Genomic DNA, 25,524 nt, shown 5'->3' with positions numbered 1-25,524 from the left:
TGCCCACAGCAGACGATGCCTGGGAAAAACAACAGCAGCAAGATTGGGGGGCGGGGTATTTGTTTTTTAGTTAAGATTTGTATCCTACTTACTTCTAAAAGGCTTGAGGCAGCTTGAAGAGAAAACATGGTACAGGAGAAGGCATCTAAGGACAACACTCTGGCTAACGGAAGCAGAAGAAGCAGATAGCTTCAGACACCTGAATGAAGCAGATCCTCACACTTGGGCATTTCGTTTGCTCTCTAACTTTCCTGGCAGCTAAACTGAAAAAAGAGAAACATATTGGATTGCATAGATTTGTGGTTTCTGACAGCATAAAGAATACATATTCATCTCTAGAGACAAAATGTTTCCTTGGAACTAAACCTAGGTAGGAATTCATCCTGTGGGTCCTGGGCTAAAGAGCAAGGAGTGACACAGCGAACAATTCATCTCATCTGTGAAATGAAGGATGGCGTCAGGTCACCTTGTAGTGTTAGGAGCGCGTGGACTATTTGCTAACTAGAGTTCCCCAAATGGGTCACAGACACAGCAAGAGAGTATACTTTCGTTGACTCTCTATAAAGACGAAAGATGTAATGTACTAAAGTGTAGCTTAGGGAAGGGCTTTCTGAGCATCCCTGACACTATGAACTGGGACTTCACTTTATGGTGTCTAACAGTCAAGGAGAGCTTCCGAGAATACTAAGGATGAAGGGTTACAGGGGCCATCCACCGTCAGAGACGCCATGTGTGATGGTGAATGGGAAATAGAAGTAGCAAAGCCAACGAGGCACTGCTTGAGTCAGTTGGCTTCCATTTACAGGCTTAAACCTAGATCTGCTGATGTTTACTGTGCAGTCATTCATTTAGAAGGTTCAAAGTAGATGCTATCCCAAAGCTGTGTACTATATGGAACGGGAAGACACATGGTTTCTACATCTTGAAGCTTCAGACCTAATCCAGGGTGCCTTGACCTTGGGTCATTGGTGTTTAGAATTGATTATTTCTTTGCCTTGAGAAGCTATCCTGTGCATTGTGGGATATTGAGAGCAGCAGCCTTGACCTCCACCTACAACAGTCGTGGCATCCAAGAATATCTGCAAACACTGCCAAATACGTCCTGCCCTTGTTGAGAATCATCGTTCTATTATATAAGTGAAAGGATAAAAAAAAAAAATACACACAGAGTAGAGAGTTCTGATGATTGCCATGCAGTGAATATAAATGGTTACAGCGGCCCAAAGGCAGGGAAGCTCTCTCTTATCGAGGAAGGCAATAAAGAAGCATGGAGATTAAAAGAAAGGGAGGAGACACTTAAGCCAAGCTTTGATGGATTTGCTTAGGTTAGCACATAGGAGAAATCAAGGTCGGGTTGGAGATGGCGGGGGTGGGGTGGGGACGCTGAGTATCAGGCAGCAGGTTCAGAGCCTGATCCGAAGGTCCTGGCAGAGCTCTGAAAGTCTTGAAAAGAAGGAAATGTCCGATCTGACCAAAGGAAACAGCAGACTGTTAACATTGGGACTGAGTTCTACAGTCTGGAAGCACGAGTCTTTCTACTTACTGCCTACGTCGGATGCCAGTCCCCAATGGGAATGGGACCCTTGGGGGAATTCTTAAGATGCTGAAGTAGAGCCCTCATGGATGGCACTGATGCCCTCAAAAGAGGAACCCACAGATCCAGTTACCCTGGCCCCCTATAAGAAATACAGTGAGATGGCACCCTCTGCAAGGAAGAGTGCCCTTGCCAAACACGGGCTCTGTGGTACCTTGATCCATGACTCCTCAGGATCCAGAATACATCTCAGCCACTCTGTTTTAAATATTTTCTTAGAGTCATCGGAATAGGCTGAGATGCAGAGTGAGAGGGAGAGGGGAAAACTGGAGAGACGAGAAGGAGCACAGCAGTCCGGATGAGAGGCTCAAACATGGAGAGGCAAAAACACACAGAGCAGGAGGTGACACGCAGCAGGGAACAGCGTGGGATGAAGGAGAAGCCAGGCTCCTGAGGAAACGAGCCTTCTACGGTCTGCATGCGTCACCTGCATGCATGAACCCGTCAGATAAGAGCACACATCACCTGTCTGCATACACACACATCCCCGGCACCCACACGCCTCGAGAGACTTGATAAAACCCCCACGGCCGTCACCTTTATAACTGGATCTGTCATGAGATGCCTAAGGGAAGAGACAAAGGGGCGCATTTCTTGCCCTGCCTTTGAGACAAGACTGTCAGGAAGATGCCCAGAGAACTCTTGAGTTTCTATGTGTGCTAGGTCGGTTTTTCACTCTGTCTTCTCTGGTTCCTCGGGTCCTCCATTCTCAGCTCTGTTGAGCATTGCCTTGCAAGCAGAGCAGGGAGAAGCCTCTTAGGCCCTACGACCTCAGGCCTCGGTACCAGAGACAGTTTATGATCTCTCTCCCTGTGCATTGCTCTGTCAGGATGAATAAATATTGACTATCCTATAAAACGCAAATCCTCCTGTTTATGCACCCCCCCACCCCAGAGGCTGCTGAAGCCCTGCCTCAGACAACAGTGCGCCTGCAGAGGGCTGGGAGCCCCACTGCTGAGCGCACCCAGGCTCCAGCTGTCAGGGTGAGGTCTGCTCTCCTGGGAAACAGCCTACAACAACAGCAGGCACAGGGTTGACAGGTGCTAAGCAAGCATGGTGTTTCTGTGACCTAGGGAATGGTACAATGCTTTGTACCCAGTGGGAACACTTTCGTTGCAAACAGCAAAGACTAGGCCTGTGGAATGCCACAAAGAATTCTGACTTTCCGTGTGACTTTGTTGCCCTGAGCTATGGCTTTTGCATCTTCAGAATTGTCATCTCATGGTTCCAAGATGGCTGCTAGGGCTAGGTAGTAACTTCTTTCTCCCTGATGGGAAGCCCTTATAGATTCACTTGATAGTTTTCTGGCTATAACACAGTCTGTGAGGAATCGTTAACATAGAGGGAAAGGAAACAACCATGCTTGGCTTATGGTTTATCCCCTGGACACAGAGGGCAAAGCTACTTGATCTGAGACCAGGAGATCTTTGCCTGATGCAAAGATCTAGTTGCTGGATAGGCTCTGACTGGAGTCTACCACTGGCCCCCTTGGCAGGGCCATGGGCAGGCAAGGTACCACTGAAAACACCATCTTTCTTCTCTTTCCTGAAAAACAGGGCACCAGGCCTCCTGAGGGACCTGGGGATTGGAGGTAGCCCCAGCTCCCACTAATCTGTAAGAACCAGATGCCATTAGTGAATGAAGCTAAGGCTGTAGAGCTATCTGGGCCAATGTCAGAGTCCAGCTCTCCCATTTTCTCAGCTGTGTAGCCACGGTGCCATCGAGTAGGGTCCAGGCGGCAGCCAGGGATCACAGCACACACATTACCCAAAAGGATTTTGAATAAAGACACAGTTGAAGGGGATCAAGAACAAGACCACTAAGACAGCATAAAGACCTCTGCTCCGGAAGGCGGCTGCCCCTAAGAGAGTGGAGGCAGCGCATTGGAAGGGCTATGGAGCCTGTTCAGACCTCTAAGGGGATAATACTCACCAGGACTGGAGTCTCCCAAGGGGCACACCAAAGCTGTTTCTGGAGCGCTAGAAAAACTGCCCAGTGGGCTCAGTCCCCACATCAAGCTGATGTGTTGCTCACAGAGATCAGAAATACAGCGAGATCCCTCAGGACCCAGAGGAAGCCAACCCATTCTCTTATGGTCTCCCAGCCTCCCCTTAGCACCCACTATGGGAAGAGCCTCCCAGAGAATGTAGGTTTACATCTAGAGGCAATGACTTAGTCACAGGGTGTCACATAGTTTTAAAGGTGGACCTTCACATTGCCTCAGCTATAAAATGGGAGACACATGACCTGATATATGAACTACTGTTAAGTTCTGTTTGCTAAAGATAAAACTGTCCTCCTACCACAAAACACACAACGTCTCCTTCTGTGAAATGTTCTTAAGTTCCGGAGAAACTCAATTAGGTCACAGGAATGAAAAGACCACTCTAGAATGGTCAGGAAGACAAGATTGTGCCAATATTCCCTACCCTATATAAGTAGTGAACTATTTCTTGGGGAGTGTCTCTTAAGCATTAGACGAGGTCATTCTGCATGCTAATAGAAAAATAAAGACTTTCTCCCGATATCTCTGAATGCTTGATTGAATTTTCAGTTAGGGAATTCTTCCCATAACACTGCAAGAACTGTGCCCATTTTGTTTAATTACCTGAAATTACTCCTTAGATCCTAGGACAGGCCTGAACTGCAATGGGCATTGACAAACAGAAATTGTAAATCATGGGAATTTTTTCAACTTAACGTTTTTAAAAAGGTGGAGAGGACTTGGCTAAGGTAACTAAGTCAGCCACTAAGTAAAGGCCAGGACCCGGAATGGAGCCCTGGAGCCTGTCTTGTTCCCTGATGAGGACAGAGTGTGGTGGTATTGGGTTTATTCTGTGGGACACAGGAGTGTGCGTGAGGAAATCGATGCAGCCATGGATGAGAAGAGGCGATATCTATTTCTCCATTGATGTTTGCACTTGATGATCCTCACTGCATCCCGCCCCTGAGGCATCCTGGGAGTGCCAGCATGGGGATGCGTACGCACACCATCTGGCTCACCCCTTTTGCTTGTGCCCTTCATGGCTGTCCCTGCCTTCCTGTCCACTGTCAGCATCAGCTTCAAAGGCTGAGTCCAAAGTCCTTAGGGAGATGTAAGGAGCTGCCCACCAAACATCTAAGCCTCCCCTGTTGGCCTGGGGACAGGGTTGAGGATAAGCAAAGGGCTGAAACATGCGGAGCCTCTTCCTGGACCCAGCTGTGACATTTGTCCAGTCTACTTTATGGAAAGACGGAGAGCCAAGCTGCAGGGACTGGCAACTAGGTCCAGTCTAAGCCTGCCCAGGCTAGCCCAGAGCCTCTGGCCTTCAGGTATTGCTTCTTTCCTGGGACCAGAGGCATAACCCAATTGGAGTCTACTGGCATTCTATTCTTCTATTCTGCCTTTCTCTCCTAGGTTAAAATAAGGCTTTCTTGGTCATACCAGGCTCCAACCTGCCTGTGTTTTCCCAGGCAAAGGGGCTGGAGATCTGGGGCACACAGATAGCCTTGTTTGGATGTTTCTACCAAAATTCCATATGAAACCAGAGAGATTCATGATACACATATGGAACCAAAGAGGATTGTGATTGTGGAAGGAAGTGGGAAAGACTAAAAAAGAATGAATAAACTTTAAAGACGTGTGTGTGTGTGTGTGTGTGTGTGTGTGTGTGTGTGTGTGTGTGTGTGTGGTGTACATATGTCTAAACCAACTCTGTCACCTGCTTTGACCTGGAACCTGGAAGTGTTCTTTGTGATAGCTTGGAAGTGATAATATCTTAAGTAGATGCTACAGGTGGAAGCAAGAGGAAAGGGGAGGAAAGGGGTCCTGGAAAGAGTGATTTTTATGTTAGGCTTGAGAGAAGGGAGCATTGAAAAGGGCAGGTTCGGGGAAAAACCAGTGCCAAGACTGCTATTTTGGACATAATATGATTGAGAATCCTATTAGATACCCAAGCAGATCTGCCTGACAGACAAATGACTGAGCATATTGAGAGTGGGGAGGGAGGGGGGTGAAAGAAAAGGAGGGAGGGGAAAATGGAGGAAGGGATGAAAGGAGGGAGGGAGGGAAAGAGAGAGAGAGAGGGAGAGAGAGAGAGAGAGAGAGAGAGAGAGAGAGAGAGAGAGGAGAGAAATCGCTGTATCATGCTGTCCTGCCTGTGGTTGAGATTCCACATGGTGTGGAGATTCAGCCAGCAAGCCTGTGGAAAACTACTGACGACTCCCTTGCACCACAGATTCTAAGTTTGAACGAAGGATGGGCTGGCTGCTTCCAAGAAGTATTTTTGTGAGCATGTTGAGGGCTTCTTTCTTTTAACTGAAGCACTTGACTTTGTCAGCAAGCCCAGATTGCATTTCTCTCACTGGGCTGAGCTCGCACCGATCCCTATGAGCAGTCTCTCCCAAGAGACTGGAGAGGAGACACTCTATTGTCCCTAAGGAACAGAGACATCTTCCAGTCGCCTCCTTTTGCTTCTGTGTCCTTCATAGATGTCCCTGCCTCCCAGACCTCAGCCAGGCTATTCTTTCTTCAGACAGACACATATGACACAAATGGGAGACACCACTCAAGCCAGGGGTGTTTGAGTGAAATGGAATCAGAGAGGGGGTGGACCGAATGACTTAAACGTGTTCCATTATTGAAGTATTAAAATTCTCTGAATGACTTAAAAGTGTTTCACTCTGAAGTATTAAAATTCTCTGGGCTGATTGGAAGCTGATAGCTTCTGTCCCATTGGGTTTACACAGACCTCTCCACCCATGCTGGAGACCTCACACTTCTCAGACAATAGAAGGTAAGTGTTGGCTACAGTGACTACCCTGGGTTCCCACTCCAGTTCTAGCTGAAGCCCCTCTTCCTGGGTTGGCATTCATTAGATGGATTGACTGTTAAATAGAGTGAGTCTTGTCTGTGCCATGGGGCATTGAGTCATGATAGCCTATTGCCAGTCTATAACAGAGACACAGCTGGGAAAGGGCCCCAGACCCACTAATATCCCAATCTTGTCACAGCCAGGACGTATCAAGACACAGTCCCCAGTGTCCTCTTCTTGCTTCTGTGGTGCTCCATCTCTCAGACAGGATACTCTGACCCTAGGTATGTTTGGATTATCAAGTCCAGACAGTTCTGGTCTGAAATCTATCCTTTCCATTTAAGAAGACTTTGAATATATCTTCTTTGATCTTTGGCTGGCTTTATAGTCTTTCTCTCCAAGGGAAATCATATTTCCCAGTCTGAAGTTTTTAGGAATACCTCACTCTGGCAAGCCCCATAGACTGTCTACTCACAGGAGGTTAATCTTCATGGAATCCATCAGAATTAAAGCTGCAGGGACCTTCATAATCATTTCATTCAGCCCTCTGGTTTTATAGGCCAGGTAACCAAGGACCACAGAAAGAATGGCAGGTCAGATCATTATTTATAACGGGTATAATATTTACAACCAGTACAAATCACAAAGAAGACATTAATAAACTGAGCACACCAGAAAGCTGTTCACTCAGGTTTTTTATAGTGACACAAGACTAGTGACCTTCCTGGGCAGACAGAGACCAATGTTCACAGAGAGGACTTGGAGAGTGAATGTAGTAGCAAAACTCTGTGAGCAGAAATCTCTGTTCTTATTTGATATGAAGAGGCAAAGAACTCAAGAAGGGAGTGGAAGAAGGCCTGAGAAGGCAGTGTCAGAGGTGGTCTGGTTCAGACACAGCCCAGTTCAAGACAGTATGGATCAAATATTGTCCAGCTCAGATGTGGTCCATCTCAGAATCTTCTTTCTCAAGTAAGGAGATAACTATGCGATGATGATTTGTCATAGTTTGGGTCTCTTGATATCTAGTTTCATAGCTGCCCATCTTCTATTGAACAATCAGCTCTGTGTCTCTGAGGACCTAGAAAATATAAGAATCCTGGTCGCTGACTTCCCTTACTACATATGGCAGAGGGAAAGGGAGTCAGAGGGAATGATCTAGACCATATGTGGGATGAACAATAAGCACACGGGTCCTCTGGGACTCCTGAGGTTCTCATCTTAGCCACCCTGGCTAGTGTTCTCTACCACAGAGATGTTCCTAGGGCTCCCACTTTCATGCCAAATGTGTTAAAGTTACTACCCGCTCTGCATATGGCCTCTCATCATGCCACATGTTTCCCATATTACCCTATTCAATTCCATGGATGCTCAGATGAGCCTGGATTATTTTCTGTTTCTGGGAACCCAAATCTCCAACCCACAGTCGTCCCAAAGGCCCCTACTCAGAGGCAGAGTCAAACCCGGGATCTGTGATATCCCTAAAGCAGTCTTGCAGTCTTCAGGGTTGAATTGATCCCCACTTATTCATTGCCAACCCCAGGACCTCAGATCACAGTGCACATGGAGTCAGGATCTTCATAGAACTAATGTCAAATGTGCTTATTGGGTGGGCCTCCCTCTGGCTCTGCCCTTGTAAGAAGTTGAAATCTGACACAGAGAGAGGGAAAATAGTGTGTAAAAAATGCAAGAAGATGGCCATGTATAAGCCAAGGAAGAAGCCTCGGGAGGAACATGGCCATCTTCTTGCATTTTTTACACACTATTTTCCCTCTCTCAGAACAGGAGGAAACAGAGCTCTGTTGTTGAGTCCAGGTGCTTTGTTATGGTCACCCCAGCAACTTCATGGAGCCACGTCCACAGTTGCTGCACCACCATTTGGGGCATCGTGCCAACCAGCTTTATCAAACCAGTCAGCCATGAAGCCGCTCAGATGAGCAGACTGTTCTTAAAATCACATTTCCTAATCAGACTTAAAAAAAAAATCTCCCTGGTGATAAAGACATTGAAGAGGCACTAAAAAAAATCCATGGCCAAAAAGGCCCATCTTTCCCTCCCTTTGTCTCTTTACTAATGGACAGTGCCCAGAAAAGCAAGACAGATGGCTTCTTGGAGAAAAACTATCATTTCCTAATAAATGAATGAGAATTTAGGGCCCCAGCTGACAAGGAATTTTATCTTGTTCTCACAGCATCTGCCTGGAGGAGGGAGAACAGACAAAGGCAAAAGACAGTTCTCTTGTCTCTTCCCCTCCACACAACTTATTCTAATACAAGGTTGGAAGTGGGTGTGGAGGCCAAGAGTGGAGAATCTTTCTCCTTTGAGCCTTCCTCCTGTTCATGCTTCAAGCAAAGCATCATGGGGTTTCCCCTGACACAGGCAAGTAATTGCAGAGGTCTCCTGGGGAGAATAACTCTGATGTTACCTCTTGGAAGGTCACTGGGAAGTGCTTAGGGCAGGGGGAATGGGAGCCAGTGGAGGCCAAAGGGCTGAATAGTAATGGCGCCCATCACCACTAGCTCTTAGCATAATGGAAAAGCTGTTTGCAGGGCAATGCTGGGGCAGCCTCACACGGCAATGTAATCTTCTGGAACACGGGGTGGGCAGTGACAAGCAGTTTATCTTCCATTACTTTAAGCCTTTAAATCACCCTCCACCCCAATGTCAGCATCCACAACCAAACCCTGACTCCCATGCTACAGAAGCTCCTAGATGCTTCCTAAACTTCCTGGTGAGTGTAAATATGTGTGGCACTGAGGTGCAGACTGAACTGTGTCCTGGGAAAAAGAAGCCGGAGTTCTGACTCCCAAGTGCCATGGAACGTGACCTTATTTAGAAACCAAGTGTTAACAGAAGTAATCAATTAAAAAGAGGTCCTGGAGTTATGGGTCTCACTGAATATGACTTATATCTTTATAAAAAGAGGAGGTAGTTCTCCTCTACATTAATGAATGCTTTAAAAAAATCACTAGGGAGCTCTCAGAAGCTTAGGAGGAAACCTAGAACAGACTGTCCTTCACAGCCTTAGAAGGAATCAACCTTATCTGTACTGTAAGCTCAGAAATGGAAGGCAAGAGCTTTTTGTTATTTAAGCCACTTCTCGTGAGGTAGTGCTTTGTTAAGGCAGCCCTAGGAAAGGACTGCACATAAAATTCTACCCAAAGAAGCAAGAAAAAGGTCTCATCTCAGCAGAAAATAATCTCCCACCCTGGGGAGATAGGGATGGGGGAAGAGAATGCCAACATGTTCTGTCAGTGTCTAGAACACAGGGTGGGCAGTGACAGTTTATCTTCCATTACTCTAAGCCCTTAAATCATCCTCAACCCCAATGTCAGCATCCACGACCAAACCCTGAATCTCATGCTGCAGGAGTTCCTCAGATGCCCCTAGCCTCCCTGGTGAATATAAATAGGTGTGGTCTATTTACCTAGTGTCTAGACCATGAGTCTGCAAGATAGCAGTTAGCCAGCCAAGGGGAGGTACCAACTAAATGCTACCTTTCAACGGACTACTTGCTTTTGTTTTTAAACACTAATGATCTGCTCCAGTCTTGTGAGAGTTACTCATAGTGTCAGGGGGTGGGAAAAGGTGCTTCTAAATTGATTATAGACTTCCTCAGTCAGGTTGCCAGTTTAAGAAATGAAATAGTAGATGCCCAGGTAAACTTGAGTTTCGGATAAATATGATGAATAAGATTTTAGTGTATGTCTTGGCACAACATGGCAAAGAATGCCTCTTTGTCTCATTGGCCAGCCCTCCCCTGGACCCTTCAATTACCCTCCATATCTTCTTCATCTCCTATGAGGAAGGTGATCCTTCAGCATGTTGGTGCATCAACAGCAAGGCGGTTTGTGTCATGGATCCTCCCTGTAAAGGCAAGCATCTGCAAGTCAAGGTTCTATTTTATGTGACTCTTGTCATAGAGGCCCAAAGACCAACCTTTATAGCTGAGGGTGAGCATGGGGCAGGAATGAGAAGAGGAGGGGGAGGGGGGAGAAGAAGGAAAAGGAGGAGGGGAAAAAGGAAGAGGAGGAGGAGGAAGAGGAGGAAGAGGAGGAGGAAGAGGAGGAGGAAGGGGAGGAGGAAGGGGAGGAGGAAGGGGAGGAGGAAGAGGAGGAAGAGGAAGAGGAGGAAGAGGAAGAGGAGGAAGAGGAGGAGGGGAAAAAGTAAGAGGAGGAGGAAGAGGAGGAGGGGGAAAGTAAGAGGAGGAGGAAGAGGAGAAAGAGGAGGAGGAAGAAGAGGAGGGGAAAAAGTAAGAGGAGGAGGAGGAAGAGGAGGAGGGGAAAAAGTAAGAGGGGGAGGAGGAAGAGGAGGAGGAGGAGGAGGAAGAGCAGGAGGAAGAAGAGGAGGAAGAGGAGGAGGAGAAAGAGGAAGAGGAGGAGGAAGAGCAGGAGGAGCAGGGGAGAGGGTAAGCCAGGGGCTCCTGTAATCTCAGGCAAAGCTGGCTCTGGGAGACTACAAGACCATCAGAAGAGATAGCTTGTGAACAATGCTCAAGCTCTAATGTTCACACGGTTGTGTATTCTTGGATATGTGACCTTCCTAGTGAGAACTGCATTTGTACATTGCACAGGCTGACCAATATTCTGTGCCTTTTGTCTGTTCCTGGGCATGCAGCTGGACAACATGCCAGTGGACCCTGCACACTGCCTGGCACAAGAGAGCGTTAGCTGATGATTAAATGAATGGTCACCTCAATAGACAGCATCTCTAGTCTCCAGGCCTCGTAGGTGGAAATGCAGAAGAGCAAACCGGTGGTTCTACTTATCCCACGTGTGTTGGAATTGTCAGCCCACTGAGAGCCAAGAACTTGAAGCAATCTGGAGCTCCAGGTAAGTGCACAGGCCGAGGCAAAGCTGGATGGTGCGAGGCTGAAGAAGCATTGCAGTATTCATGAACAGCGATATCTGTGCAGCTAGGGAGGCTAATTTGCATGCCCAAATGGCCAAGACTGGGCATAGGCCGGGGACCGTGAATTGATGGGCTGTTTTTCAGAGGAGAAGATTGTTGGGACAGGGAAATACCAGGAGGTTTTGCAACTCAAACAAGCTGCCTAGGTGATGATTTCCCTTTGCATTTTTTATGAGTTGAACACAGAGCCATTGATCTGGGGCAGGCTGCAAAAAAGGCCAGGGAAGGTGGCTCTGCCTCGATGAGGCATGTGTGTGGAGGGCAGCAGGAAAGGGAATGTAAGTGGAAGTTTCATCTAGCCAATGCCCAATGTCCAAACCTGCTCTTCCCCTGTCAACACGAAACATCCTGCTTGGGCTCAGAAATTCATTGTGAGCCTTTTCAACCCAGTCAGTTTCTTTTTAAAGAACAAGACTGTATCTGGTTACCTGGAGAAGGAAGGTTGGGTAAGCGAGGAAACAGGACGGCCAGAGGCTGGTTGAGTGGGAACTGCTGCCCCAGTGCGGTTCCCAAGTGTTTGAATTCGTTGATTGGCTAATAAATCTCAGGAGAGTGAAACACATTAGCACAGTTTGGACTTAGTGTATCCCCAAAGGGTCCCTGGTGTTGAAGGCTTGCTGTGCAGCTAATACTGGGAAGCCTTGAAGGGGCTGTGCCTAGAGGTAGGAAGTTAGGTCCTAGAGATGAGGAAGTTACATCTTTTGAAGGGGATTGTGGGATCTCAATCCTTTTCTTTTCCCTTTGTTTCCCGGAATGAGCAGTTTCTGTACCACAGGTCCGAAAGCCACAGGGATGAGGAATCGTGGGCTGAAACTGTGAGCAGAGTAAGTCTTTCCTTCTTCTGCCTCCATAAGGTATTTTGTCACAGTGATGGGAAGCTGATTAACACAGTCCATTTTAATAAAGGCCGCATGTTCAGCTGTGCACCGGGACCACCGCCCTGTGGGCACATGAAGTGGGCGGGGCAGTCGGTGGTATAATTCCAAACTGTCAGCTATTGAATTATAGATGGCAGCCTCATGAGCAGACTCTGCCCCTGTCTAGATCAACTCGTGTAATCTTTCTGCATGGCTCTGCCAGTGGTGACAGCCCAATAAAGATGTTATTTTATTTCTCATCGTGATATATGAGGGAACTTCCCTGGTGTACATAGTATGTATGCTTCCAAACTCCCATGTACTAACAAGATTAAAATGGTAAGAAACCTGACTTTGTGAACACTGTTTCCTGTACTTGTCACTTTAAGGAGTGGGGAGAACTAACTTCTCATTTATGGAGTGGGGAGGATTATTCTTCCATTTTGTATCCCACCAGGCCACTAACTTGCTTGCACCCAGCCATCCAGTGAAACATCATGGTGTTTTTGTGCTCCAGCTTGTGTGTTGGGCCGAGGGCTCAATGTCATAGAATGCAGCTATGGATCTGCTTCCTGGTTGTGTAGTGGCTCGAAAAGGCCACTGTGCCTTACAGTTGCTTGGGAACTTCTTTAAATGTTGAGATGCCCAAGCTTGTTCTTGGGGAATTTGTTGAAACTGGCTGGTACCCTAGGATGTTAGAATGATGGGCCCTAGGCATCAATAAAGGGTAGTGTGAAAATCCAGTGATTGGCTACAGGGCATACAGCGCCTCAAGAATTTGGACATGGACTGAAACAGGCTGTTGGTGTGTCCTACGGGCATCCTGTTACAACGAAAACACCCAGACATGCAAAGACACAAGAGCAAGAATTGCCCAACATGGAAACTCCAGAGTCCCTTAGCCTGATTATTATTCCACTTTGTCTAATTGCATTTTAAAATGCTCAGTGGGAGGAAAAAATGCCAAGGCTTTTAATAAATTGAAGGCAGGTCTGCTTTTTAACCTGCAGCCGGTTTTTCAAGAGTCCTGCTGTGTCCGGCTGCTCCAAGGCCCGACTCTTTGCAGATGAAGGTAATTAGACCACGCTTGCCTCTGGAGTTGAGGGCGGCCGAGGCGTCTGGTTGCAGGGTACGTTCTAACTCCCTGGGAGGATACTGGTCATTACAACGGATACCTCGTGAATGGGACACTATTTCCTTTTCAGACAACAAGAACATACGGGGATTCATTGCTTAGGGAATCACAGCCTGCCGGTTTTCTGATCACTGAGGCAGCCTCGATGATGCACCAGGCTCAGGAGCACTTGGATGGCCAGCAAAGCCAGATTTAGGTACAGAGGCGCTGGGCCCCTGTCTCGGTTACCCATCTGAGAGGAATGCCAAGAGATCATGGGAATAAACACAAATGTAATGCCAGTGAACTCCGGCATCAGTGCAAGGCTGTGGATAGAATTGAGACGTGAAAACTCCACCAAGTGTCTTTGGTGAATGATCCGGAAAGGTCTGTGGAGTTTGGAACCTGTTTCGTTGTCAACCTGGAGGATTCAGAATGTTACTCTGCTAACTCACGGGGCCTGTGACAAGTTCTTTAACTCTTATGCGTCATAAGTTTATCCATAAAATGAGGATTTAACAAGGCTGGGCTCTGTGTGTGTGTGTGTGTGTGTGTGTGTGTGTGTGTGTGTGTGTGTGTGTGTGAGTGTGTGTGAATGTGTGTGTATAAGGGATTGAACCCAGGACCTCAAGTGTGCTAAGTACTCTCACCACTGAGCCACACCCCTGTGCCAATTAATTTTTGTCACAAACTAGAGTCACCTGGAAGAAGGAACTTCAATGAAGGAATGACCTGTCTGGGGGTCATTTGAAGTGGAAACTTATGGGTTCTTTGGAAAGTTAGATGTGTTGGATGGTGTTTCACTGAAGCAGACACAGGTGAAAGGATACTTTACTAAAGTAAGCACGTGAAAGGACCTATGTATTGGTTCGCCTTACATTGCTTTGCTGAGCTCCTTTTATCGTGATTACATAGAGAGAAACGCACCAAAGAACTTCAGGTGGTGCTCTGGTGGCTTCCACTCCTTCTGAGGACCCGGGCTGATAGACAGAGTGATGTCAGCTGATACAGACTCATGTGGAATTTTGCTAAAATAGACTCACATGGTGAGGAAAGATCAGTGGGAGGAATCGTGGTGCTTGAAGGGAATATAAATAAGACCCCATGAACAGTGAGGCGGCTTGTATAAATGGCTAGCTTTGCAGCACTTCTTGGTCTCATGTCTTTGACTTCTCTGATCTTTACTTCTTTGATGGTAGAGAACTTCTCCTGGTGTTCCTGCTGGTCTTGGTCACTCCTGCTGATTTGTGCCGACTCAGTGGAGGCCTCGCTGTTTCTGCCAGTTTTGTGCCACATTCATGTTTGCTATCCCAGCACTACTGGACTGATGGTATTTTCATGAAATGTTTGTGAGTGGACAGAGCTCTGCTGCTGATTTCCTGACAGCACAGACTGGATTTGCTCCAAAGAACAATTTCTCAACAGGTCGACTTCCCCTGTATCCTAATAATCTTTCTTTCCCATACCTCTGGCGGGTTATGGCCTAGAAGGGAGGTTAAAACTTTTAAGAACCATTATTAAAAATGGAATTTGAAAAAAAACTAAGCTACAGGTATTTTGCTTTCTTTCTTTTAAAGACAGTTATTTTCATTTTCTGTATGAGTGTCATGCTTGTGTATGTATATGTATATGTATATGTATATGTATATGTATATGTATATGTATATGTATATGTATATGTATATGTATATGTATATGTATATGTATATATGTATCGTGTGCGTATGCAGTGCCTGTGGAGGCCAGAAGAGGGCACTGGACCCTGCAGGAGGCTTGGAGGTCCTTGTACACTAAAGGAACCAGCAATGTTAAACACTCTGCTTTGTTCCTGCAAAAGAGGGAATGCATAAGCCGTTATCTGCTTGGAAGGCTAAGAGCCAGGGTGGTTAATAGCATGGTGGCCTTTGCTCTATCTGTGTGGCTCCCCGGACCCTTACAGCGAGCTTGTGTTTCTCCTCCTCATCAATCTGTAGACACCATCTTTATGGAAGGTATCACAGGTACTTCACAAAGTTTCATAGCAGTCACAGCCGTTCTTTATTTAGCTTATTCTGTGCTTTATTGTGAACACAAGATTGAGTTAATTATCACCAGGACGTTTTCACCAAAATATACTGTGCTTAAGTGTGCCTAAAATAAACTACTCGTGGTCGGATTTTTGAAGCTTGAACCAACACTGGCTACTTAGTCCTGCAGAACAGAACTGCCTTCTTGCCTCCTGTGGATCATTGCTCCACTGGCTGTGGTGGTCACAGAGACCCCTCCCCTCAGGTCCCTGTCACATCAACCTGGTGTTTCAGAGAGTTGTGAGCCTCCATGTGGGTGCTCTTGAAACTGAACTCAGGTCCTCTGCAACTACAGCAAACGCTCTTAACCACTGAGCCATCTCTCTCCAGGCCAGTGAGGCAGTTTCCTAATTGCTAATTGATGTGGGGAGGCTCAACCCACTGTGAGCCTTTCCACCCCTGGCCAGGTGGTCCTGGGTTGTATAAGAGAGGAAGCTGGGCAAGCCTCAAGAGCAAGCCAGTGAGCAGTATCCCTCCAGGGCTCTTGCTTCTGCTCCTGCTTCAGCTCCAGCCTGGCTTCCCTCAGTGACTGCGATTGGGATGTGTAAGCCAATTAAACCTTTTCCTCTCCCAAGTTGTTTTTGGTCACTGTGTTGTCATAGCAATGAAAAACCAATGAGGACACTCCCCAGTCCAAGTGCTTGTGAGGAAGATAAAGTGGGTGTAGAAAGTTCTTGGAAACCAGCCCTGCACATTGTAATGGCCATATAAAGGTTCAAGGTCCCTTATAATTTTTGTTATTAGCTCAAGCAGTGGTCTGGTACTTTGCCAGGCCAGGGCTCTACCTGCAGCCTGGAAGGCTAGTCCCAGATCTGAAGCTGACAAAGCAACCATTGCATAATAAGTGCTGCTTATGGTTAAGGAATCAATTTTCTTTTTCCTTCTTTCTTTCTCTCTTTCTTTCTCTCTCTCTTTTTTTTTAAACATCTTTATTTATTATATACATTGTAGCTATCTTCATACACACCAGAAAAGGGCATCAGATCTCATTACAGATGGTTGCAAGCCACCATGTGGTTGCTGGGATTTGAACTCAGGACCTTTGGAAGAGCAGTCGGTGCTCTTAACCACTGAGCCATCTCTCCAGCCCCTCTCTCTCTCTTTCTTTCTTCCTTTCCCTTCTCTCTTTCTCTCTTTCTTTCTTTCTTATTAAATGTAAGCTCTTCAAATTACCTCTAACTCGGTGGTTCTCAACCTTCCTAATGCTGCCACCCTTTAATACAGTGTCTCTTGTTGTGGTGACCCTCAACCATAAAATTATTTCATTGCTACTTCATAACTGTAATTTTACTTCTGTTATGAATTGTAATTTAAATATCTGATATGTGGGATACCTGATATTCAACCCCTGAGAAAGAGGCATTCGACCCCTGTGATGGTTTGTGTATGCTTGACCCAGGGAGTGGCACTATTAGAAGGTGTGGCCATGTTGGAGTAGGTGTGGCCTTGTTGGAGTAGGTGTGGCCATGTTGGAGTGGGTGTGGCCATGTTGGAGTAGGCGTGGCCCTGTTGGAGTAGGCGTGGCCCTGTTGGAGTAGGTGTGTCACTGTGGGCGTGGGCTTTAACACCTTTATTCTAGCTGCCTCGAAGTCAGTATTCTGCTAGAGCCTTCCGATGAAGATGTAGAACTCTCAGCTCTGTCTGCACCAGGCCTGCCTGGATGCCACCATGCTCCTGCCTTGATGATAATGGACTGAACCTCTGAACCTGTAAGCCAGCCCCAATTAAATATTGTCCTCTATAAAACTTGTATTGGTCATGGTGTCTGTTCTCAGCAATAAAACCCTAACTAAGACAACCCCCAAACAGGTTGTGACCCACAGGTTGAGAAGCACAGGGATAAAGGATTTAGAAAACACAAAAGAAATCTGAACAAAATCAGACCCGATAGAAAAGATCTGTTGATAGGAGATTCCTTTCTCCAACTCTATCTGCCCAAGCAAAATCAAACAAACAGAGCACTTTGAACCTTGAACACCTCTGTTCAATTTTTGGAACATTTTGAATAAAGCTTTGTAACCATGCCATACATATACTGCATTTATCCTATGTGAGTAGGTGGCAGGGTATCTCTATTTAGGGGCATTGGAAAACTGTGACTGAAAGACTATTTTAAGTCTGGTGTGGTGTCATATACCTTCGGTGCCACACTTGGAAGACAGAAGCAGGTGGATTTCTTTGAGTTTGAGACTAGCTTGGTTCTCATAGCAAGGTCCACGCCAGCCAAAGCTACACAGTGAGAACCTATATACATACATACATACATACATACATACATACATACATACACACACACAATTATTAAATAAGTCTGAATGTTAATTTTAATAAGTTATATGTTAAATTTGCTGTTTGTAGCAAGTTTCTGATTCCAGGCCTAGCGACATGATTTTTGCTAACAGAAAGCTAAGATTGCTTTACAGAAGACCAATTTCATTTTCAGTTTTGTTTTCAAATATAGTTTTTTTTTCCAGTTTAAAGGTGATATTTGGTCACTTCTAAGAATGTGCACAATAGGCTGGAATCTAAGTAGAAGAAGATTCACAAATTCTAGGCCAGCCTGGTCTACATAGCAAGATCACATCTCAAAATAAGCAAATACGCAAAGTGTACCATATAAAGTTGTATAGAGACAAGAAAAGTCACCTCTAATCTTGCTACCCAGACACTGTGACAGATCTTCCAATGTTTCTAGTCTTTCCTCTCTCTGTGCACAAATGTTTTCTTTTTCTAAACAGATTTATTTGTGTGCAGGTTGAGACTGTAGCTTCTAGCCTGATTCTGTCACTTCACCTTATATTGTAAGCATATTTTTTTTCCTTCATCGCATCATGTAGAACCCTAACAGAAAATACATTTTCTGTTGGCCTCTTGAGGCACAGTTGAAGGACATAAGGTGGCTGAAATGAACATGAACTAGACACCTTGGGAAGCTTCCCACTGCTAAACCTGAGGGTGGAGAAAAGAGCAGTTACTAGAGCCCCAGGTGGCCCAGAAGTGAGGAAAGGTAAGGTGTTGTTTTTAACAAAATCTCAAACATTCAATTTTACTAGTAAAGACTCAGTAGCAGATGCTGGTGTGAAAGCCTGCTGGCTCAGAGAGGCAGAGAAAGCACCCAGCTGACCTTCCTCCTCAGCCAGTATCCCAAAGGACAGAACAAGCTCTCCTTCTCCACAGTGTCTCAAAAAACTTTCAAACTGAATGTCCCCCCCTTCTGCTTCCTGTGTGTCTCTCTATCCGTTCTCCTGACTTCCTCTCACTCTCTATGGTTTTTTTATTCCTGTGTTCACTCCCTGTCAACTGGTTGCTTGCTCTGACTCTTGACCTATGGTTGATTTTATTAATCTTTTTACAATAGACAAAAAGCTCTGGGATTAAAGGCACATGCTAGGGCTGAGTCACACTACAACTAGAAACAGGTTTTTCCAGTAAATAACACACTCTCAAGGTTCACAGTATGATCAAATATTCTGCAACAGTGAGTCCTGGAGAAATCATGACCACAAGTGGAAAAGCAGTCAGGAGTGAAGAGCCTGTCTTTTTTTTTTCCTTTTTTTTCTTTGCCTCCTTGCTGGGCCTTCTATAGGAAAAACAAAAAATGGAGGTCAGAGGGTTGAGTTCTGGAGAGTAGAGAATGAATCTAGGTGGCAAAAGAGAGATTTGGACTGTATCCCAAGGACGCACGTATTAAAAGCTTTGTCGCAGCTTGGCACTATTGAGAGGTGGTAGAAACCTTTGGAGGTGGGGTCCAACAGGGTCTAGTCATTGACATGTGTGAGGCAGGGGAGAAAGAGGGAAGATTAAGGGAACGTGCAAAAGGAAGGGAGCTCCTTACCCTGGGAATCCACTCAAAGACTGAGAATCAAGCATCCCAGTACAAGTAGCATCTGTTGTAAGTGTGCTGACATAGAGACCGTATTTCTTGCATAGAGAGATATTTTAAAATAAGAACGTTAAAATAGCAGTGAACTGTGCATAAGGCCCTGGTATATGCAACCTTGAGTTTGGCCTTCCATCCTCCTCATATATCTCCCAAGAATCTCACAAGCGAGATTATTGACTTTTGATAATGAATGAAACGTCTTCTCTTCCTGGAGCTGTCCTCAGATGGTACCTTATCAGCTGTAACCCCAGTGCACTCAGGAGCCAGCCTAGGACCACATTTACCTTCCTTAGCAACCCATCTCTGTTACTGGTGGTCTGAGGTCAGTATGGGGTTGGGTGTTTCCAAGCCCTCAGCCTCTTTCCCAGAGAACTGAAAGTAAGAGCTATAGAGATTTACAAAAGGAGCAAGAGAACTTTATTTGAAGTACAAACCAGAGAGGGGAAACACTGTCAAGACTCATGTGACAGCAGGCCGCATGAATAAAGGTACCCAAGACCCCAGATCTTTTATGGAATCTAAGGCAGGAGGAGCTGTGATTAGAGAGTCCTCTATTTTGCTTGATAGGTTAATTTATATATTCATTTTTCTGTGAATGTCCCTTCCCATAATGTATCTCATTTTAACTACATGTATGCCCAAGTATACATGCATAGGTATAGGTAAACGTGAATTCAAAGTTCACTTAAATAGGCCAGATAGGCCCTTTAATTCTTCATCATTTAGGATACATCATAGATACTCTTGAATAGAAATCATCTAATTTGATCATGTTGGAGGAACTTAGGGGATTATTCAGAGAGAGGTATATGTAGCCCAGTGCATATAAGGTTCAAAGAGTTTCTGAACTTGCTCAGTGCCTTGCTGGGAGTAGGTGTATCTGCATAATATGTGCAGGTAAAGGAACTAGACTGTCAGGTGCACTATCACAAGAAGGGAAAAGCAGTGTGCAGAGCTAAAACCAATAGAATCCCACATCCCTAAGCATCTCCTATACTTGCCTGCCTCACAATTTCAGAACCTACCAAACCTACATTAATGGCTATTGTAAAGCTAACCATCCAAGCATAGCCCTCTCACGGGTGTGGCCTAACCTTTCCTTAAGCACTTCCTCTCCCCCAAACCTAAATATGCATTAAACTCTCTCTAATACCTGCCTCTCTGCTTCTTATTCATTTATCCTGAAATTCTTATCCATTCTTAAATTCTTATCCATTAATTCAGTCCTCACCTGAGTGGAGGTGGCTTAGGTTTTCTGTTGCTATGATGAAACACCATGACTAAAAGCAACTTGGGGAGAAAAGAGGTTATTTCAGCTTATCGTTGGAGTCTACCACATGGAGAAATCAGAGCAGGAACCTGGAGGCAGGGAGGGAAGCAGAAGCCATGGAGGGAGCACTGCTTAACTTGCTCCTCATGGCTTCCTCAGAATGTTGTCTTATACCATCCAGGGCAACCTGCCCAGGCCTGGTACCCCCCCACACACACACACACAGTGAGATGGGCCTTCAAACACCAATCACTCTTCAAGACAGCGCTCCCAGGGTTTGCTATAGGCCAACCTTAGGAAGGCATTATCTCAGTTGAGGGTCCCTCCTTTTAGATGACAACAGCTTGTGCCAAACTGACAAAAGCCAAGCTAGCACCGGAATCTCCGAGAAGAACTCCTTACACTATCACTGTTGTAGATTTGGTCCAATGCTGCTTATGTTAATTTGGTCCCCAAAATTGAAGGAGCATCCACACATCCCCAGGTCAGACACAGAGGGACCCTTCTCCCAGTTGGTTTTGATTAGTAAATAAAGTTGCCAGTGGACAGGGAGACAGAGGAGGGACCTTAGGATTCCTGGGCAAGGGACTGAGGAGGAGCAAGAAGAGAGAGCCACCATGCTGGGAAAGGAGAGGAGGCCATGCCTGGGTGGTGCCTGACAGAGAACATAGTCATCATGTAGGTGCTGGGGAACTCAGTCTGAGAGGGCTGCAGGTCCGAGTCCAGGGCAGGTGAGAGTGAGCCATGTGGAGGTTTGAAAGTGGCCCAACCGTTGAACTGTTTAAGGCATATTAAAATATAAGGTTGAGTGTGCATGTGTGTGTGTGTGTGTGTGTGTGTGTGTGTGTGTGTGTGTCTTTCATTTGAGAACCTAGAACATTGGGTCAGGTAGCAAGGAGCTCTGTGAGGCTGCCAGGATGATTTGAGTAAGAATATTTGGGAACTGCAACAGTTGCAGCCTGCCTCTCTGGCCCATGCCCCACAGTCATTCTCACTCACCCTTGAAGAGGATTGTGCCTCATCCTAGCCCCCTCATCCTCCCCGTTTTCCCACATTCTAAGCAAGAGGTAAATGGTTTTGCTCTATCACTGGCTCTGGCTGTGATGTGCCATCCACAGGCCAAGCAACAGGGCCAGTCAGTCATGACTCAAAACCTCTGAAACCACTAACCAAAGGAATGTTATAGATTGATTTTCTTAATTCTATGTTAAACAGTCACAGAAAGCTGAGCCACACATAGCAAGCATGCTTTAAGCACGAACACACACACACACACACACACACACACACACACACACACAGAGAGACAGACAGACAGACAGACACAGAGAGATATGATTGCCTAGTGTTGCCATAAATTATTTAACCAAGTGCCTATGGATGGTTTCTTTATTTTCTTACCGTTATAACAAGCATTGGGGTAAATATTCTTATACAAACACTTTTGGCTGTGTCTCTAATTATTTTCTAAAAAGATTTCCCAGAGTTGGCATTATCGGGTCAAGGGAATCTACATTTTAAGTTTTTTAGCCATAGCCCCAAACAGTGCTCTAAAGTTATATTGTACCAACTTAAATGCTTACAAATGATGACTGTGGGAAAGCCAACCTGGGAAGGCTGTGCAAGTTATTCCAAAGAGGAAACATGGCCACCGGCACGGAGGAGATCGCCCAAGACATCGGGTGTGGGAGTCACACCTCCCGAGCTGTGAGAACTGATCTGTTGTCTAGAGAGGAGTTTCAGAGTCAGTTTACTCGAGGGTCATCTGACGAAGGCCAGTGAGGTCAAGGCCTCGAGGGTGGGGAGTTTGTTTTCACCTTCGTTACCTAAGGCCATGTGTGAGGTAAGCAGCATGGATCAGTCAACCAAGGCTCCTCTGTGGGCCATTTCCTTGGGAGATGGTTCCCACCAATCAAGTGAGGTGCATGGCAGGACAGGGAAGAATGGAAAAGTTGGGGTACCGATGTGAGAGGAAGAGGAGGAAAGGAAGGAAGAAGACAAGAAAAAGAGGATAGCAATGAAGAGGTAGGAGGGGGGGGGCTAGAACCAGGGCCCGTGGAGTTTCCTTCCAACCGGAGTCCCTATCCCTAGCTCCAATGACCAGGAACTGGGAGTCAGTGCAGGAAATAAACAAATGCCAGAGACCACCTTCTCCCTCATTGGCCAAGGAAAATAGCCAGAAGTTCAAATAAGCAAAACCAGAACCAAATGGTGAATGGTGGCTGGCCTGCGTTGATTTCTGGGCAGAAATGTAACATGAATATCTGCCTAGTCAATCCAATACAAGGAAATGATAGGCAAAGTCCAAGAGGGCATAGGATATAGATTTCCAATTGATTATTGATTGAGAAGAACAGTCACATTAGTGACAGCTGACTTCCAGCTCTCTCTCTCTCTCTCTCTCTCTCTCTCTCTCTCTCTCTCTCTCTCTTTCTCTCTCTCTCTCTCTCTCTGCTCCTGGTGCTAAGGCTCCTACTGACTCTGAATAACCTAATCCTCCTGGCATATGCTTGCAGCTCATATTGGGTGTCAAGAGATGGCTAGGGTGACCTACTCTGTCCTCTAGGGCCCCGGTCCTAACCCCACTCCCTACGACCTTGTTCCCACTCTGCTTCCAATTGCAAATGACGGGCCTGGTGCCAGCTGCCCGTCTCTGTATCTTTTCATTGACACACGTTTGTGATCCAAAGTGTCCTCACACCCATGGTGCAGGCACGCGGGAATCAAAGCTGGGGCAGAGTCCTGGAAACTAGAGGACAAGGAGAGAGAGCTTTACTTTTATTGTGCCCCTGGATCTTTCAACTTGGGGTTCCATTGGGCTGGAAGACTTCTCTGAGCTGCTTCATCAGTCCAGTCTCTCCCCACTGCTGCCTTCTCAGGGTGATCTTCCTGGCTGACCACATCTGAATGAAATGAGGTCTTTGACCCTGTAGTTCTATTAGCTCTCTTGTTATCCTTTGCTACCTTCTGGTGTGTGTGTGTGTGTGTGTGTGTGTGTGAGAGAGAGAGAGAGAGAGAGAGAGAGAGAGAGAGAGAGAGAGAGAGAGGATATTTATGCACTGACATCTTTACTCTCCGCCTCCCCCCATCACAAGACAGATGCTCTGAGTGAGGAGTGCACCCTGTTTGTCTCCTGGGTCCAGTTGAGCCCATTCCTCAGGTCCTATCATTTAGTCGCTCTATATTTACAAGGGTCCAAGCTCCAGGGTGCAGTTTGACTTAAGTAAAAGGTAAATTCACTCATGAGGGCCTGGCGAGAGAGGCAGGCAGAGAGGCTGGAGAACCAGCCTGGGGTTCTGAAAACAAGGTAGGCCACTGAGCTGACCCCAAACCCTCGTCACACCATGGGAAGAAATGATACTGAGATATCCCTATGCTGGACACTCAATGCTCTCCTGGAAGCTTTCAATAGCTGTTAATAATTTATACACTATGCCTTCTGCCTCTCCTGCAATATTCAGTGTCCCAGGGGATGAACTGAGGCTGAGTCACTGTGGGTCCACACCCTGCTTCCCCAATCAGCTTTCACTTCCATAGGGGGAAGGAACATTGAGAACTTTAAAACTACACAGACCAGGAATTCCTCCAGAATCACCAAAGGACTGGGTGCTGGAAACAAACACTGCCAGTGAGCAGCTAGACACTGCACTACTGGGAGCAGCCCCTTTTCCAGATACTGATGGAGGCTCGGTAACAGGATCTGACATCGGGGAACATCTATACCCCTCAACGACCTCTGGACATTCACGCTTCTGCCAGGCCTGCTCACAGCCAGCACATGGTTTTAAGGCACACACTGGCAAAAGTAGCCAACACCCTGGAGGCCCAGCTGTCAAAGGTGACTGACAGAGAGGCCTGGGGTGGTGGCTCAGGAGGGTCGCCTGTGGGAAGTTCATACAGTGGGAGTGGAGGGATTTCCTTGGGATCCAGGAGCAGCCAAGGACCATACTTCCCACCGGGAGGCAGTCACCATGGAGGTGCTCTGCCTTCCTAAACCAGAATAACCAGCTGCTTTCCTGAACACTGTCATGGTGCTTATGGGATTTGTTTCTCTTTGGCCGCCTCTCCTGAGGAGAGATCAATGAGCCCGAGTCTGCCTTCAAAAAGACAGGCTCTTTTTAATTCAGAGGAACAGAAAAGAGGTGCTGGTATATCCTTCAAGCTCCTCCTATCAAGGTTGTAGAGAACTCATGCTTCCTTCAACAGTCACCCTAAGTCCCTAAAATAAGGTGCAGGGCAATCCACAAAACACCGCAACCCGCTTGTGGGCCTTAGAGAAAGAGAAGTCAAGTTTGTGACATTAACAAGCGTGTCGTTATACAAATGCAGCCAGCTCCTCACCTGCTGCTCTGAGGAGTTGCTGGCATTTCTGGCTGCCACAGAAAACAGGTGAACACTGACAGCGAGCACCCGCCTGACCCTTGGCCCCTTGCAGCCTCCATAGCCACAGCTCCAGGATGCCATAGCAAAGACCCTTAAGCCTTCCTCAAAGGAGGAGCCTCCGCCCCGGTTTTTTTTTTTTTTTTTTTTTTTTTTTTTTTTTTTTTTTTTTTAAGCTCTCAGGAAACATGCCTGCCTACTCTTCCTCCCCACCGCCCACTCTTCTTTGTGCAGGCTTCTGGTTCCACCCACCTCTGTCCTGAGGGAGCCTCTGGAAAGAGCCCAGGGGCCTCCTCAGCCACCTCAGCACGTGACAGGAATCTATCCTCCCTCAGCTTCCTGGCAGGAAGCTCTCAGTTGTGGTTTCTCTCTTTTTCAGGTATCCCCCTCTCTCTCTGAGGAATCTGCTCTCGCCCCCTGCCCCCCATTGCTGTCACCCTGTCCTCTCATTTCTGGGGCCTTCCAGGAAGAGGGTCCTCACAGCCACCTCTCCATCACTGTCAGCCCCTACCTTAGCTCCCCGGGACATCTTGACTCAGGTGTCCCCTTCGAGTGTTGCAGCCCTCCAAGTGAGCCGCTCCCTCTCTGTTCCCCTCCATGTTCCACTCTCAGATTTCTCATTGTCCCATAGATCTTGCAGACTGTTGCCATGCCATCTA

The 25,524-nt window shown here is 46.6% G+C and overlaps 1 long non-coding RNA gene across 1 annotated transcript; it reads right to left on the bottom strand.

The window, feature by feature from the left end:
* Positions 1–7,065: 7,065 nt before the first annotated feature.
* Positions 7,066–25,498, bottom strand: LOC102552233 (uncharacterized). The gene is made up of 3 exons (XR_351793.4): positions 25,377–25,498; positions 10,162–10,251; positions 7,066–7,465 (listed from the first exon to the last, which is right to left on the bottom strand). It is a non-coding gene; the product is annotated as an uncharacterized LOC102552233 (long non-coding RNA).
* Between the last annotated feature and the right edge of the window lie 26 nt (positions 25,499–25,524).

The sequence above is a fragment of the Rattus norvegicus genome, chromosome 2 (genome assembly GCF_036323735.1).
Source record: "Rattus norvegicus strain BN/NHsdMcwi chromosome 2, GRCr8, whole genome shotgun sequence".
In the NCBI taxonomy this organism is placed as follows: Eukaryota; Metazoa; Chordata; class Mammalia; order Rodentia; family Muridae; genus Rattus; species Rattus norvegicus.
This window is presented reverse-complemented; position numbering and strand designations above follow the sequence as displayed.